Here is a 15,232-nt window from a genome sequence, read left to right as displayed (position 1 = left end):
TGAAGTGGTAAATTTTGACCTAGCAAAATCCAAGAGTTTTAGAAATTTAAAGGCTCTACTACATTGAATACTTTAAAAACTTGACAACGTAAAACTCCCACTTCTAAAAATCTAAGGATTTTCCCCACCCAAAATGCAAAAAAATACATTTAAAGATAATGACCCCACTGGAGTTGATAGCTCTAAAGGTTTATAGATATGTGACCATGCTTAGGGACATACTAGTTGGTAGACTACATAAGTTGACTTGGGAATCACGCTCCAAAATCGAGGGCACCATCTTGAAGAAAGTTAATAATGTTCATGTGGGTCCTTGACATAAGGACATATATGGGGGGTTGAAAGGTTCCTAGGACTTACTCCCAAAGATATGAAAAATGTGTAGATCTTGATACATTTACTCAATATTCTATATGCCATTGGAGGTAAGCGCGGATTTAATCCAAAATATTATTAAGCTCTTGATTACTAAACCACATAGAAAGAGGGTCATGCTCAGTCGCACATTCGTGTACCCATTCAGATGCGAGCATGAAGAGTTATCATTACTTTGTACTAAATTGCACAGTTTTGGGTATTGAAGTTTGGCCTTCGCGGGGTAGTTGGCATCCTACATATTGAGACCAAGACAAGAGTGCCCACAAGTCTCACACTGCACATTCATCACGATTTGTGAACTAGACACACGTGAGTTTAAACTATACATATTACAATCAATGTTTGAAAATGTCATTTTTCTCAACTACTCAGATTTTTCTCAACCAATCAAATTAAAGTGACTTTCAAAAATCTACAAACTAACCGGTTTTAAAACTAAAATTCACAAAATCTTCACCATCATTTCAGGGCAACATAAATTTCCTTTGGATTCTTCCAAATTGAGCCATGAAAAATACACCAAAAGAAAAAGAAAAAAATGTTGATAATTGGTAAATACAATAAGAAATCCATATGAGCAAGCTTTGGCATACTCCTTATAAGAACATAAAAACATGGACAATAGGAATCACAAATTAAGTATCTAATTTAATGTTTCTTGGTAATTGACAATACATTAGACATAGAAGTCTAATGTTCTAACATTATTTGCATGTGGTCCTATTTTAAAGACTTAGACACTCCTTACATCACCATGACTTAGCCTAATGATGAGATCATTGTGTATGAAATCCTTAAAAGTGAAACAAGGCAGCCATTTATTCTCACTATGATAAGCTTTAACATATTGAGATCATTGTGTATGAAATCCTTTAAAAGTAAAGCAAGCCTAGCCATTTATTCTCACTATGATAACTTTTAACATATTGAGATCATTGTGTATGAAATCCTTTAAAAGTAAAACAAGCCCAGCCATTTATTCTCACTATGTTAATTTTTCACATATTCATTTGATTCAAATGAATAAAGCCTAGAGAGGAGTGTTGAGCTTTATAGAGTTTTATGGGCCCACATGACCAAAAAGTAACCTTGGATTGCTCTATTATTGGGTATTTCTACTTTTTATTGAACACTCTTTCTTGAAGGAAGTGTATGAGAATGAGACAAATATTTTCACCTATTGTAGTTGCAACTCGTGAACTAGACACATATGATTTTGGATTTTTGAAACTATCCCGCATTGAAAGAGTGTAGGATCATTTTTTGGTATGTTTTTTTCAACTCTGTGTACAACGAAATATTTTAACCTAGAAAAATGTAGCCCAGGTGTGGAATCTTTCCCCATTAATCTTCTCTACTTATGCAAATTAGTCATGCTTGTTGATGTTGCTATAATAAGAAGGTCTTACCAATGAGCTTATGATGCTTTAATTGACAATGCAAATTCTTGTACAACTTGGCAAATGTGGGTGCTTTAAACAAGATGAAATGCAAGTAACGTGTGTGCTTTCAATTTTTAATTTTTTTCTTCTAGAGCTTCCTGAGGATAGCCTCAATGCAAAGTTAGTACTTTCAATGTGTAAACACATTGAATGCAACCCTAATTGCTCAATTGTATCCCCAATTGCACCTAATTATTACTAATTGCTTGTTAATTATATGATTAGTTTCTAATATAGTGATTAGCATCCTGAAAACTTGGAGTCTTCAATTGAGCTGATTGAAGTGGAATTTGAGGGGGCTTTCTGTATAGCCTTATTTCTCTTAATGAGGAGCAAGGGATTTAGCCCAAGAATCAGCTCAAAACATGTAAAAATCACTGAGATTTAGCAAAAAAGCCCCGAAGACTAATAATGTGCTTTGTTGTGGCTCAATCTGGATCAGCACTGAGTGAGAGAGAGATGATGGTCGAACTGCTGCTGACGACACATGCAGAGTAGATGGGCTGCAGAGAGTTGAAGGTTAGCTGGTGTGGGCGTCTTCTGAAGTGAGTGGTCGGGTTCTTTCTGATGTGATTGGTACAGCAGGCAGGCGAGTGGATCATGTGGTGATTGGGAATGTGGTGTATCCTCGGCAGTGAGGCCTGAGTGAGTGTTTGTATGGTTGTGTGAGTAAGGCTTCTGTGTCGGTAGAAGCTTGTATACAGTGTTTTCTGGAAATATAAATTGCTGGGTGTTTGCTTTGTCTATGGTGCCCCTGTTTTTTGCTGTCTGTCTGGCGTGGGTGGGTGGAGAATTGTGAGAAAGTGTTCCAGCCGGTGGCTGGTGGTGCCCCCGTTCGGGTTGTTATTCCAAGTTTGGGAGGTGGAAGAGCTGTAGAGGCAGGGTGTTCTTTCTTCTTTTTTTCACCTCACATCCTTCTGGTGCCCCCACTGAGGAGTTGCTCTGGCATTGTTTAACTGAGGATAGCTCTGGTATTGTTCGTTGCCTCGAAGGGCGTGTGTTCCAATGAGGAGAGCTCAGGGATTGGTACAGGTTGTCATGATGTGGATGGATCATTTAACATGAAGCTTGGGATCTAGATAGCCTATAACATTGCTAAACATCTCCTAAGACAAGAAAATTGACATTTTTGCTCGCTACACTTGATTGGGATCAATTTGGACTAAATCCTTAGAGGTGTGGCTTAGCAATTATATGAACAATGTGCTTCTGAAAGGGTTTGGCCATTGGTAGAGAGACTAGAGAGAAATCAGCTCTAGAGGTGAGAAGAGGATAAGATGGGATTAGTGCTATATTAAAAGATAATATTAATAAAATGGAGGGTTAGAGAAGCTCGTGGGGTGAGGGGAAGCTTTGATACCATGTTGAAATCCATGGTACCTTCACTAATGCAAGTGAATTAAGCTAATTGTTAGCAATCCTAATATGGGATTGATCATGGTCTAAGACACACTTGAGATTAAGCTAATTGTTAGCAATCCTAATATGGGATTGATCATGGCCTAAGACACACTTGAGATTAAGCATAAGATTAAGGTGGGTTATACCACACTAAAAACTCCATGACTAGAGAGAGAGAGTGAGAGTTATTGCACACTCAATCAACACAAGATCTCTATTGCATTTACAATGAACCATACAATGATATAGGCCTTCTTGCCTTATCCCACTTTACACATCATCATGGAGGCACTCCCTTTTCCACTCTTTTAACACTCGCATACCATACAATACCACATGCGGCATTCTTATCTTACCACAATATCTTGCACCTATAAGGTACTTTCACACACTCAACCAAATAACCCATTCATTTTACATTACACATTTCAACACCCCTCCTCAATGTAAATTTGGGTGTGTGCAAAGAATCTCTCCAATCACTTTTATCAACTCATCTCTCATCCCCATCAATTTGGCATTGCCAATCTCAACGCTCCCCCTTAATGCAAATTGGAGTCTTCAACAAGTGTGCATGCATGTGTCTACCATCCTAGACACAAAGTCCATTTTGAGCCCACTTGTTCATAGCAGAACCACTGAGTACAATTTGAACATAAATATTTGGGCGGGAGCCAACCCATGAAGTGCGACTTCTATGCGTGCACAATTCAATGCATGGCCATCACCGCCTCCCCAACACACATCATTTTGTAGCACAACTCTTGAGTGCAGAGAATGGGGGTTTTCGATGATGTTTTATTATGATTAATTATATGCACTACGAGATTTATCCATAAATCTTGCTTACTAAATCTTTGCTACCACCTACGCACTCCTTGCTTCTACATGTGCTCTATGGCACCACTTCTCAACAATTGTTATAACTCGAAGAGAGTGTTAGAGAGAGCTAAAGAGAGAGTCAGCCAGTCAGCATAGTTACAACTTACAATGTTGATTAGTCTTACCCACCAAGCACTTATCTCATCACTAAACAACACGGGGTCTATAAGATTTCCTCCAGGAGGAATCTATGACTACAAATAGGCATCGTGATTGTAGAAGTTTTGGACCGTTGATTTGTCGTCGAAAGTGAACTAGGGGAAGCAGTTTTGCGAGCGAACTAGGGGGAATTAGGGAAAGCAACTGGGATGGATGGGGAGGGGTTTGGGACTTAGAAAATTTTTGAGAAAGTGCAAAAGAGGATTTGAACTCACTACTTGCATTTTGGAAGTGGAACATCTAACCACTATGCTATACTTTCTAGCAAGTAGTTAGGAGCGCAAATTTTTTTTGATTCTGGTAAAAAACTAATCTTCCAATCCCCTTGTTCACCCCTAGTTCACCGTCATGAGTTTATTCCTCTAGTTTCGAGGGGGGGAGGGGAAACGATCCGTTCTTTTCTAGCTTCTATTGTATAAAGAGGCATTAATGGAAAAGAAAATGCTTGTCAAAAATGCATGATTCCACCTTTTTTATCAATATAGAGCCAATGGTACTTACTCTCTCTCTCTAGTTTTCTCTTTCTAACCCACCCCCCCTCTCTCTCTCTCTCTCTCTCTCTAACTTTGTCAATCTCTATTACTCTCTCTGACTCTCTTTATTTCTCTCAAACTAGCCAACTCTCTCTCATACATTCACTCTCTCTCTCTCTCTCCCTCTTCTTACCTTTCTCTATCTCACTATGTAGCTCCCTCTATTTCTCTCTCTCTCTCTCTCTCTCTCTCTCTCTCTATATATATATATATATATATATATATATATATATATATATATATATCTTATACTCTCTAACTCCCTCTATTTCTCTCTCTATCTCTCTCTCTTTAACTCTGTCTAACTCTATCGAACCGACGAACTCTCTCTAGATCTCTTTAACACACTCTCTCTCTAGATCTCTCTAATAGTCTCTCTCTAACTCTTTTTAATATTTCTCTCTATCTCTTTGTCTCTCTTTCTCTTTTTATATGTGTCTCTCTAACTCTCTCAACTCTCTTACTATTTCTAACTCTCTCTATTTCTCTTGAACTGGCTCTCTCTCTCTCCAACTTTTCAAACTCTCTACTTCTCTCTCTCTAACACCCATGTCTCTCTAAATCTCTCTAACTCTCTCTTTCTAATTTACTCTCTAACTCTCTCTTTACCTCACTATCTCTCTCTCTCTCTCTCTCTCTCTCTCTCACACACACACACACACACACACATCAATATAGAGCCAATGTCACTTATAGTTAGAGTGTGCAATGTGTATACTTTAAAAAGGGGGGCCTAGGGGGAGCTTTAAGACAGCATCCCTAACACTCATGTCTCTCTAAATCTCTCTAACTCATGTCTCTCTAAATCTCTCTAACACACATGTCTCTCTAAATCTCTATAACTCTCTCTTTCTAATTTACTCTCTAACTCTCTCTTTACCTCACTCTCTCTTTAACTATCTCTCTCTCTCTCTCTCTCTCTCTCTCACACACACACACACACTCTCACATACACACACATCAATATAGAGCCAATGTCACTTATAGTTAGGGCGTGCAATGTGTATACTTTAGAAAGGGGGTCCCAGGGGAGCTCTAAGACAGACCGTCCCGTACCTCTGCGTTTTCAACTCCCTTTAACTCAGGGGGCGCAATTTGCATACTTTAGAAAGAAGGGGGATGTTAAAGACACATCGTCCGGTACCTCTTTTTTTTATATAAAGAAATGGAAGCGCTTTGGAAAAGAAATGGTTCCCTAAACATTGTGTAGTTTACCAAATGTGGCGATTAATATAATGTGAATGATTGCTAAAAATACAAGTAGTGGCAGGATGCCGTTTGCAAATGAGCAATAACTTGCAGCGTGACTTAAGTGTTCCATCAAGTATACAAACATTAGCGGAATTCTTGCAAATGTATTCACAGAGGCTACTGAATTTTGTCTCTCTATTGCTACTTTCACGACGTGACATAAGGTCTAGCAAGTGTGATCAGGTTCAATTAAGAAAGTAATTGTCTATATTCTGGAGCTGAAGAGATCCTGATGTTGTGGGAAAGCATCAAGGTAATTAGCCTTCGGTGCTTGCAAAGGAAGCTGTGCTGAGAGGCACTTGCAATGTTGGTGAGGTTAATTAGGAGGATGGTAGGTTGGGCAAAAAGTAAGCAAAGTCGGCACCACAAAGATCTGGAAGGCTGTGGTGATTGTGTTGGCCCTCGTAGGTGAGAATGAGCATTCTAGGATTATCAAGGAATCGTTGTGTTCTCTTCTTGACTGAGCATACGCTGTTTGTGCAGCGGAAGTAGTTTCTGCAGCAGCAGGCACAGTACCCACATATATAATGTGATTAAAAAACGCTAGCTGCTGCTGCTAGGCGGCGCGACGAGCAATTTGTGATAAAGAAAGCGTTAGTGAGCTGCAATATTTACCTTAGATAGGGGCTCTTCTTGACTGCTTTTCGTCCGTATTTGCGCCATCTGTAACCATCAGGTACATCGTCCGACTCGCTCTCTACAACGATTGCAACCCTGGGTTGTCGACGATCAGGGCGCTTTGGAACTTTTCTTGGTTGTGGTTTTATGCTATTATGCATCGACATTAATAAGTAAGCAACTTAATTTTAAACATCGGTATAAACAAGAATATGTCGGCGCATAAGAGCTTAGTTATCCACGGATCAGTGTGTGCGCGACGAATTAGTCCATGCTTACGTGAAAACTAATTGTAATTAAAAAAAACAATTATTAATCGCAATTTCAACAATGCAAGTCCGCTATGCTCGTGCTGCTATGCAAATTATTGTGGGTATTGGTACTATTACCCTTCATTAATTCTAGCTAGAAACAAACCAAAAAAAGAAGAAGAAAAGATTGAAATTAGTAACTCCTTTGGGGGCGCTTACAGGTTTGCAGCAGGTATTGCCACGTCGGGCCTTGATGCCTTCATAATTTGTGAAACCACTTCTTGCAGTACCTTGGCTCCGTCTTCGACGGCTGGAACGATATTCTCGGACGAAGCTCCGTGATCACCACCATCTGCAATACTAGAAATATGGAGTGCAGGTGAGGAGGAGTGGCGCAGTAGCATCTCATAATTGGACACCTTATTATTATCATAATTGGACATCTCTTTTATAATTGATTATTGGACACCTTACTATCACAAGAAATCGACATTGAAAAACCTTGTTGTGGTTCTTCTTCTTCTTGTGCAAAAATTGAGCCCAACCCGACTGAAGTTGAGGATGAGTATAATTTCTGCATACATGGCCAGTACGCATCGCCGCTAATTAGTGCGTCCTCTTTACCGCAAGAAACTAGACTTGGTGACTGCGGTATTGCCGTATGATCATTAGCGCTAGTTGTGCTCGCGTTTAAGCTTGAGTCCAACTCTAGCTGTGCAGGTAGTACAGGTGATAATGAGTATAATTTCTGCACACATGGCCAATAAGCATTGCCACCAATTAGTGCGTCCTCTTGACAGCAAGAAACTAGTGGTGACTGCACACATGGCCAATAAGCATTGCCGCTAATTAGTGCGTCCTCCTCTTGACAACAAGAAACTAGTGGTGACTGCGGTGTTGCCGTATGATCATTATAAGCAGTAGTTGTGCTCGAGCTTACAACACCAGCTTGTTCTACTTCTTGTGCGCCATTCGTGATATAATAATTAAAGCTGGAGACATGAAGCTCTGGCGGTGTTTCCATAAAAATGTCTTGCCATTCAAATGTGCCGAGATCACTGTGCAGTAGATCTTCCTCCAGAGCCATTTGTGCGCTATATATAGTACCTTGTAATGTAGTAGTGGTGATGAAAGGAGAAGGAGAATCAGGTGAATACAACTCAGAGAGGAACGATGTGAATACAATTGGAGAGGAACGACGAGCTTTAAAGTCACTGTTGCCTGAGGTCGCTCGGCCACGTGGCTCGGGAGTCTGCACTGTTACAGTATTGCGGCAGGCCTCCTCAACTTTAAAAAGTCCCACTCATAAGCCGAGAAAGTAATATGCCTTGAATCTCCAAATTTACCAAAAAAAGTATAGTAATAACGAGATGAAATTATGAAGAAAATGTTCAGTCAAAATTGCCTTCTCCTCAACTTCACTAAAAAATATTTCTCGAACACTAAAAATATTTCTCAAACACAGTACAGCTCTTGATCATAGGCCTTGTTCCCGGAACCAACAGTGTCAGGGAATTAAAGGAGACCAGGACAAGAGGGCCCGCAAGTCTCACGCTGCACAATCATCACGATTTGTAAACTAGACACACGTGAGTTTAAACTGTACATATTACAACCAATGTTTGAAAATGACATTTTTCTCAACCACTCAGATTAAAGAGACTTTCAAAAATCTACAAACCGACCGGTTTTAAAACTAAAATTCACAAAATCTTCACACACGTGAGTTTAAACTGTACATATTACAACCAATGTTTGAAGATGACATTTTTCTCAACCACTCAGATTAAAGAGACTTTCAAAAATCTACAAACCGACCGGTTTTAAAACTAAAATTCACAAAATCTTTACACACGTGAGTTTAAACTGTACATATTACAACCAATGTTTGAAAATGACATTTTTCTCAACCACTCAGATTAAAGAGACTTTCAAAAATCTACAAACCGACCGGTTTTAAAACTAAAATTCACAAAATCTTCACTGTCATTTCAAGGCCAACATAAATTTCCATTGGATTTTTCCAAATTCAGCCATGAAAAATACACCAAAGGCCAGTTTTTTCCTAAAACTAGTTGCTAGCCATGCTGGCTTTTTCCTTACGTCAGAATGCATGTGCCCTTATTGAAACACTCTAGGATCCTTCCTTTATCTGATGCATATGAAGAGACCTTTTTGGCTTGCCTTGGGTAGTGTGTGCGAAAAAACGTTTTACTACTTGAAGTGGTAAATTTTGACCTAGCAAAATCCAAGAGTTTTAGAAATTTAAAGGCTCTACTACATTGAATACTTTAAAAACTTGACAACATAAAACTCCCACTTCTAAAAATCTAAGGATTTTCCCCACCCAAAATGCAAAAAAATACATTTAAAGATAATGACCCCACTGGAGTTGATAGCTCTAAAGGTTTATAGATATGTGACCATGCTTAGGGACATACTAGTTGGTAGACTACATAAGTTGACTTGGGAATCACGCTCCAAAATCGAGGGCACCATCTTGAAGAAAGTTAATAATGTTCATGTGGGTCCTTGACATAAGGACATATATGGGGGGTTGAAAGGTTCCTAGGACTTACTCCCAAAGATATGAAAAATGTGTAGATCTTGATACATTTACTCAATATTCTATATGCCATTGGAGGTAAGCACGGATTTAATCCAAAATATTATTAAGCTCTTGATTACTAAACCACATAGAAAGAGGGTCATGCTCAGTCGCACATTCGTGTACCCATTCAGATGCGAGCATGAAGAGTTATCATTACTTTGTACTAAATTGCACAATTTTGGGTATTGAAGTTTGGCCTTCGCGGGGTAGTTGGCATCCTACATATTGAGACCAAGACAAGAGTGCCCACAAGTCTCACACTGCACATTCATCACGATTTGTGAACTAGACACACGTGAGTTTAAACTATACATATTACAATCAATGTTTGAAAATGTCATTTTTCTCAACTACTCAGATTTTTCTCAACCAATCAAATTAAAGTGACTTTCAAAAATCTACAAACTAACCGGTTTTAAAACTAAAATTCACAAAATCTTCACCATCATTTCAGGGCAACATAAATTTCCTTTGGATTCTTCCAAATTGAGCCATGAAAAATACACCAAAAGAAAAAGAAAAAAATGTTGATAATTGGTAAATACAATAAGAAATCCATATGAGCAAGCTTTGGCATACTCCTTATAAGAACATAAAAACATGGACAATAGGAATCACAAATTAAGTTCCTAATTTAATGTTTCTTGGTAATTGACAATACATTAGACATAGTAGTCTAATGTTCTAACATTATTTGCATGTGGTCCTATTTTAAAGACTGACACTCCTTACATCACCATGACTTAGCCTAATGATGAGATCATTGTGTATGAAATCCTTAAAAGTGAAACAAGGCAGCCATTTATTCTCACTATGATAAGCTTTAACATATTGAGATCATTGTGTATGAAATCCTTTAAAAGTAAAGCAAGCCTAGCCATTTATTCTCACTATGATAACTTTTAACATATTGAGATCATTGTGTATGAAATCCTTTAAAAGTAAAACAAGCCTAGCCATTTATTCTCACTATGTTAATTTTTCACATATTCATCAAAGAAATTTTGATTCAAATGAATAAAGCCTAGAGAGGAGTGTTGAGCTTTATAGAGTTTTATGGGCCCACATGACCAAAAAGTAACCCTGGATTGCTCTATTATTGGGTATTTCTACTTTTTATTGAACACTCTTTCTTGAAGGAAGTATTGGAAATAATTAAATGAGAATGAGACAAATATTTTCACCTATTGTAGTTGCAACTCGTGAACTAGACACATATGATTTTGGATTTTTGAAACTATCTCGCATTGAAAGAGTGTAGGATCAATTTTGGTATGTTTTTTTCAACTCTGTGTACAACGAAATATTTTCGCCTACATTGATAATGGTGTGCAAAAACCATTTTACTACTATAGATAGTCCCATTTAGTAAATTTGGGAATTTATGAAAATTTTAAGGTTTTTTCCTTATTGTTATTTTCTATCCACATTCAAAATCTCTCACATTTAAAACTTCAACTTTTTAAATTTGAATATATGCTTTCATTAAACATAAAATCAAAGGTATTGAAAAGAGTAAGGTGGCTCTTGCCAGGCTACAACGAAAAGAGTAAGGTGGCTCTTGCCAGGCTGAAGATCGTAGAAACAACCAGAGTAACATGGAGGAACCACTGTGAGATAAGCCGCTTGGATCGGAACACCCAGACGTGGGTTGATCTCAAAGCATACCTCAGAAAGAGATTTTGTCCTACAGGCTTCTTGGAGACAAAGATGAACGAGTTCCTGGAGCTAACCGAGGAAAGCCGAAATATGGAGAAATATCAATAGGCATTCGCTCTCCTCCTCAAATACTCGCCACCGCTGGATGAAGAATAGCTGATGGCTAGGTTCATTCGGGGAATGAACGAACCCTTGGATACCTTGGTGAAAAATGCTAAGCCAGTTTCTATGGTTGAAGCAATGCGGATGGCAAAGGATTTCACCAAGGCCTTTGTTGTCAAGGTCCCGCCCTGCCGAAATCAACACCCTCGTATTTCAAAAGATTCCTAACCTCGGAAAGTGACTCCAACTTGTTTTTATGTCTATAGCTTGAAGCAGTGGACCACTCCCTACACAAGATCCATATGATTTTGCATTACAACGGGGTTTGGAAGCTCTATTTGAAAAAGGGTGCAAGACGAAGGATATATTGTTATTACTGGGGAGGACATGCTTGGCAAGCATGACAAGTAAATACATTCCTAAACCCTAAACCTCTTTGTTTTTGCAAAACTAATTTTTAATTATTGTGTTAGTTTTATTGTGTTTTAGGATCATGTTATTAGAAACGATGGTGCAAATATCCAAGCAAGAAGTAATGAAAATGTGAGAAGAGAAGGGGGTGGAGATGCAAGGAACAATAATAAGTGCAATGCATGAGATGTAGACCCCCTCAATGTAGCCCCTAGCTCCATGGATTGTTATTACGCTTTATTTTGTATGAGATGTAGACCCCCTCAATGTATCCCCTAACTCCATGGATTGTTATTACGCTTTATTTTGTATATGAGCTTTTTGGAATCATACACTTATGTAATTCCGCCAAGTATTGTAATTGAATTTCGACATTCCTAAAACCATGAATTCAATTGTCCTTTTTTTTGTAGTTGTCAAGTTTTACATTACACTTTTGTCCATGACGATAAGTAGGACATGTGAAGTTATGTTAGTCTTATTGTGTCTACATTAGAAAAAAATGAGTTGGGGCAAACTGGGGAATCCTGTGCAAACTCCCTAATCTGCTCGAGCTTTTTTTTACTATGTAGTACATTCGCTACTAAGAAGCAAAATCACGTTGCTATTTTTGCTACTCAGTTGTGCAAACCCATTGCAACAAAAATAGAAGCTTTTTTAGCAAAACGAAATGGGTCCGATATCTTCGTACCCTTCTAGTTATAAAAGCGTTGCTATTTTCACTGTTGCTAAACCCTCATTCTATTGTAGTGGTGGTTGGATGTGAGTTTTACAATAGTTCACCTCCCCTTAATGTAGGTTATAGGTGGATAAACATCATCTCCCCTGGGTGTTCAACTGGCTACTCTCAGGTGTTCAACTGGCTACTCTCAGGTGGTCAAGTAGATACACACAACAAACAAGATAAAATGATAAGAGGGGTGTCTACTCATATGGTTACCCTAGCCATCTGTTATAAAAGAGGGGTGTCTACTCATATGGTGACCCCTCTTTTATAACAGATGGCTAGGGTATTTGTGGTGTTTACCTCATTGGTCTTTAGAAGAGATGATCACTAGGGATGTCTTCGAGAACTGGCTAGGGTATTTGTGGTGTTTACCTCATTGGTCTTTAGAAGAGATGATCACTAGGGATGTCTTCGAGAACTGGGTGATCGAAGTAGTCCCCAAAAAGTTTCCTTCACTTCTCTTCAATCTGCAATCTTCCTCATTGTGCCCAAACTTGTTGCAGTGATAACACTTAAATGGCTTATCTTTGAACCTACATTCATTTTGAAATTTTCCTGTCCTATAACACAATTGCAACACTTCACATTGATTTTGTTAAACAATAAATAATGAACAGCATTGGGATTGCTTCCTTTTAATTATCTCTCTTTATCTAAGAGGGAGAAGACACATCCATCAAATGTTGGCTCTGGCAGATTCTTCAAGGTTATGATGATAAGTGCATTATATTCCTTTCGTGTTCTTTTAAAAGTGAATTTTTTGGTTCTTTCCCTTAGCTCCAAACATGAGATTCAATGTAGTCATTGTGATGAATAAGACTAGTTCCCAGGTGTAAACCAATAAGCAACAATGATTGGTAATGTTTTTCAACCTACCCTTTACTTGGTTCATTTGACACAATTTCTTATGCATTATAAGGTACTTTATCTATGTAGCCTATGTGTGGAACCCTTCCCCATTGAGCTTCTCTACATGTGAAGTGATGCTTGTTGATGTTGCCATTAGAAGTACTTCATTTATGTAGCCCAGGTGTGGAACCTTTCCCCATTAATCTTCTCTACATATTCGAAGTCATGCTTGTTGATGTTGCCATAATAAGAAGGTCTTACCAATGAGCTTATGATGCTTTAATTGATAATGCCAATTCTTGTACAACTTGGCAAATGTGGGTGCTTTAAACAAGATGAAATGCAAGTAGCGTGTGTGCTTTCAATTTTTAATTTTTTTCTTCTAGAGCTTCCTGAGGATAGCCTCAATGTAAAGTTAGTGCTTTTGATGTGTAAACACATTGAATGCAACCCTAATTGCTCAATTGTATCCCCAATAGCACCTAATTATTACTTGATTAGTTTCTAATATAGTGATTAGCGTGCTTAAAACTTGGAGTCTTCAATTGAGCTGATTGAAGTGGAATTTGAGGGGGCTTTCTGTATAGCCTTATTTCTCTTAATGAGGAGCAAGGCATTTAGCCCAAGAATCAGCTCAAAACATGTAAAAATCACTGAGATTTAGCAAAAAGCCCCGAAGACTAATAATGTGCTTTGTTGTGGCTCAATCGATGGATCATTTAACATGAAGCTTGGGATCTAGATAGCCTATAACATTGCTAAACATCCCCTAAGACAAGAAAATTGACATTTTTGCTTGCTACACTTGACTGGGATCAATTTGGGCTGAATCCTTGGAGGTGTGGCTTAGCAATTATATGAACAATGTGCTTCTGAAAGGGTTTGGCCATTGGTAGAGAGACTAGAGAGAAATCAGCTCTAGAGGTGAGAAGAGGATAAGATGGGATTAGTGCTATATTAAAAGATAATATTAATAAAATGGAGGGTTAGAGAAGCTTGTGGGGTGAGGGGAAGCTTTGATACCATGTTAAAATCCATGATGGTACCTTCACTAATGCAAGTGAATTAAGCTAATTGTTAGCAAAAATAATATGGGATTGATCATGGTCTAAGACACACTTGAGATTAAGCTAATTGTTAGCAATCCTAATATGGGATTGATCATGGCCTAAGACACACTTAAGATTAAGCATAAGATTAAGGTGGGTTATACCACACTAAAAACTCCATGACTAGAGAGAGAGAGTGAGAGTTATTGCACACTCAATCAACACAAGATCTCTATTGTATTTACAATGAACCATACAATGATATAGGCCTTTTTGCCTTATCCCACTTTACACATCATCATCCATGTGGCACTCCCTTTTCCACTCTTTTAACACTCGCATACCATACAATACCACATGCGGCATTCTTATCTTACCACAATATCTTGCACCTATAAGGTACTTTCACACACTCAACCAAATAACCCATTCATTTTACATTACACTTTTCAACACCCCTCCTCAATGTAAACTTGGGTGTGTGCATAGAATCTCTCCAATCAATTTTATCAACTCATCTCTCACCCCCATCAATTTGGCATTGCCAATCTCAACGCTCCCCCTTAATGCAAATTGAAGTGTTCAACAAGTGTGCATGCATGTGTCTACCATCCTAGACACAAAGTCCATTTTGAGCCCACTTGTTCACAGCAGAACCACTGAGTCCAATTTGAACATAAATATTTGGGCGGGAGCCAACCCATGAAGTGCGACTTCTATGCGTGCACAATTCAATGCATGGCCATCACCGCCTCCCCAACACACATCATTTTGTAGCACAACTCTTGAGTGCAGAGAATGGGGGTTTTTGACGATGTTTTATTATGATTAATTATATACACTACGATATTTATCCATAAATCTTGCTTACTAAATCTTTGCTACCACCTACTCACTTCCTCACTACAA

The sequence above is a fragment of the Cibotium barometz genome, chromosome 25 (assembly GCF_041138505.1).
Source record: "Cibotium barometz isolate CiBa-2024 chromosome 25, ASM4113850v1, whole genome shotgun sequence".
In the NCBI taxonomy this organism is placed as follows: domain Eukaryota; kingdom Viridiplantae; phylum Streptophyta; class Polypodiopsida; order Cyatheales; family Cibotiaceae; genus Cibotium; species Cibotium barometz.
Note: the sequence above shows the minus strand (reverse complement) of the source record.